Below are 3,822 nucleotides of genomic sequence, written 5' to 3' on the forward strand. Positions count from 1 at the left end.
TCACTTTCAGATTTTGTACTGCACACGTCATGTATTGTAGTGTGCAAGCACCATTCACTTGATTTGGCTACACTCCCAGCTCCGCTTCTTCCAACTTAACTTGAATTAAGTACACTAAGGTTGGCTCTTTGTTCATGCCCATCTTAAAGTTTGGGGTATTGATTGTTGTACTTAAAGCACTTGGTCCACTTCACTTCATTGCCCCTTCTTTGGCCCTCTATGCTCTTGATCACGTAATCAGTCCATCAACATGCAAAGGATCCTTGCTAGCTTGCCCTCCGTAATTCTGATACTCTATTAGTGAAATCGGGTGAGGAACCCTGGGCTTATCAAGGATATATGAATTTCTATATATTTTAGATGAAAAGTCAGTTTATGATGAAATCTTTGGGTAGCTGCGACAAGTAAAAATAACGATCTCTCTTCACTAGTTACGTGTTAAATTCTACGCTAATGGAGATAAAGGTTCTATAAAATAGGATCAGGTAGTCAAGCGAGGAAGTGACCTTAAAGATAGTTTCTTGCTCTCCAAAATTGACCAGTCGAATGTAACTGCGGAACATGAGTTGTTAAGTCTTGTCAATGCATACTCAGGGGAAATTTGAGGGTTCACGGTAAATCAACGAGGCATTGAAGTGAACCCTGATAAAATCTGAGATCTTATTGAAATGCTCTCGGGCCTTGAAGGAACACTTAGGGTAGCTGTACTCTAGTCAAGCCACTAAATGAGGAAAAGTTATTCTTATACCTGATAGTTTCTAAACTAAAAGTAAATTCTAAGTAAAAGAGAATGGCAGCAACAATTGCCAATAAGTAGCGTAAGGCTTGACAGGTGCTGAAACTAGATATTCTGATATTGAAAAGTTGGCCCTCACCCTAGTGGTGCATCACGAAGACTACGAATGTATTTTCAAAGTCACAATGGTGGAGTACTGACCAATTTCTTCACTTAAGGAAGTACTATAGAAGCCTAATGCATTAGGAAGATCAATGAAGCGGGCAATAGAACTGGGACAATTCGAAATAAATTATAAAAGACGATTTGCAATCAAAGCTCAAGTGTTGGTAGATTTCATTATAGAGATTTTGGATATCCCCATTCTAGAAACTAAGCCTAAATAGGAAACTGGAAACTATTGCCAATATACTGCGTATTGACAAGCTATTGAAACTAGATATTCTGATATTGAAAAGTTGGCCCTCACCCTAGTGGTGCATCTCGAAGACTATGAACGTATTTTCAAATTCACAATGGTGGAGTACTAACCAATTTCTTCACTTAAGGAAGTACTATAAAAGCCATTACATTAGGAAGATCAATGAAGTGGGCAATAGAACTGGAACAATTCGAGATAAATTATAAAAGATGATTTGCAATCAAAGCTCAAGTGTTGGTAGATTTCATTATAGAGATGTTGGATATCCCCATTCTAGAAGCTAAGCCTAAATAGGAAACTGGAAACTATTTGTTGATGGGCCATTTGGAGAAAGTGGCATTGGACACAGATAAACCTAACAAGCTCAAAAGGACAAAAGTTATGCATTCAAAGTAACAAACAATGTGATAAACACAAAGCTTTATCAATGCATACTCAGGGGAACTTTGAGGGTTCACGGTGAATCAATGAGGCATTGAAGTGAACCCCGATAAAATCTGAGATCTTATTGAAATGCTTTCAGGCCTTGAATGAACGCCTAGGAGAAGCTCTACTCTAGTCAAGCCACTAAAATTGGAAATTTTATTCTTATACCTGATTGTTTCTAAACTAGAANAGTACTAACCAATTTCTTCACTTAAGGAAGTACTATAAAAGCCATTACATTAGGAAGATCAATGAAGTGGGCAATAGAACTGGCACAATTCGAGATAAATTATAAAAGATGATTTGCAATCAAAGCTCAAGTGTTGGTAGATTTCATTATAGAGATGTTGGATATCCCCATTCTAGAAACTAAGCCTAAATAGGAAACTGGAAACTATTTGTTGATGGGCCATTTGGAGAAAGTGGCATTGGACACAGATAAACCTAACAAGCTCAAAAGGACAAAAGTTATGCATTCAAAGTAACAAACAATGTGATAAACACAAAGCTTTATCAATGCATACTCAGGGGAACTTTGAGGGTTCACGGTGAATCAATGAGGCATTGAAGTGAACCCTGATAAAATCTGAGATCTTATTGAAATGCTTTCAGGCCTTGAAGGAACGCCTAGGAGAAGCTCTACTCTAGTCAAGCCACTAAAATTGGAAATTTTATTCTTATACCTGATTGTTTCTAAACTAGAAGTAAGTTCTTAGTAAAAGAGAATGGCAACAACAATTGCCAATATATTGCATAAGGCTTGACAAGGTACTAAAATTAGATATTCTAATATTGAAAAGTTGGCCCTCGCCCTAGTGGTACATCGTGAAGACTACGAACTTTTTTTTCAAATCACAATAATGGCGGATTGACCAATTTTTTCACTTAAGGAAGTACTATAAAAGTCTGATGCATTAGGAAGATCGATGAAGTGGGCAATAGAACTGGGACAATTCGAAATAAATTATAAAGGACAATTTGCAATCAAAGCTCAAGTGTTGGTAGATTTCATTATAGAGACATTGGATATCCCCATTCTAGAAACAGCCTAAATGGGAAACTATAAACTATTTGTTGATGGATCATTTGGAGAGAGTGGCATTGGAGCACAGATAAACCTAACAAGCTCAAAAGGACAAAAGCTAAATTAAGCATCGCAATCAAAGCAACAAGCAATGTGGTCGTATATAAAGCCTTGCTAGCAAGCTTACGATTAGCAAAAGAAGTGCACGTTCAAAAAATGAAAATAAAAGTGATTCACAATTAGTGGCAAATTAAGTCAATGGAAGGTACGATGACAAAGACAAAATGATGGCCACATATTTGTTCGAAGTCATGAACTATCACAGCATTTCAATAAATTTGACATCTCACAATTCCTATTGAAGAAAATGAAATGCATTACCAAAATTAGCAGCATAAAAGATGTGGAGCTATTTAAAATCAAATCAATAGTATTATTGTCAAATCCATCAGTTAATCCAAAAAGGAAATACACCAATGGGCACTCATTGGCATAAAAAACGCTTTAGCAAGGAATAATTGACCGACTGTGTGGAAATATGTAAAGGTGTCAAAAGTTCATAGCCATATCTCAAGAATCGAAACAGAAATTGACTACCAACAGTAGCCCTTGGCTCTTTACAAAATTGGATCTTGATTTTGTGTGACATAGCCCAGAGCAAGAACTAATATGATGTTCATAGTCGTAGTTGTAATCACTTAACCAAACGGGCTGATGAATTACCACAACTTTTATGGTCATACTGCACGACCACCAAATAGCCATAGGAGAAACTCCTTTATCTTTAGCCTATGGGGTCGAGCATAGATTTCTTGGATGAAAAATGGAATGATTCCCAAATAAAGCTATCAAAGGAAAATGGAAAATACTTTAATTCTAAGGTTCCCTAAAAGAGTTTCAAAGTGGGAGATTTGGTCTTAAAAAAGTCCTTAGCACGATCAAAGAAATAGGTAATAGATCAATCCTAAAAGTTTTTTTGCATACTTTATCTGTACCATTTGTTGGATGTTTTGCATAGACATAAAAAAGCATTAGAAAATGACGCAAATAAAAGGGAGACGTAGACCAAAACTAAGATCTAGTTCGTTCAAATTTTAATATACATCTAATAATGAATCAATGGAATGATTGAAAAAGATTCGAGTTCTCAACACCAAAAGATTCGTATAAACATAGTGGCACTAAGACTTTGGGCAGTCTTGGAGCATTTATTAG

The sequence above is a fragment of the Olea europaea genome, unplaced genomic scaffold (genome assembly GCF_002742605.1).
Source record: "Olea europaea var. sylvestris unplaced genomic scaffold, O_europaea_v1 scaffold1456, whole genome shotgun sequence".
Taxonomy (NCBI): Eukaryota; Viridiplantae; Streptophyta; class Magnoliopsida; order Lamiales; family Oleaceae; genus Olea; species Olea europaea.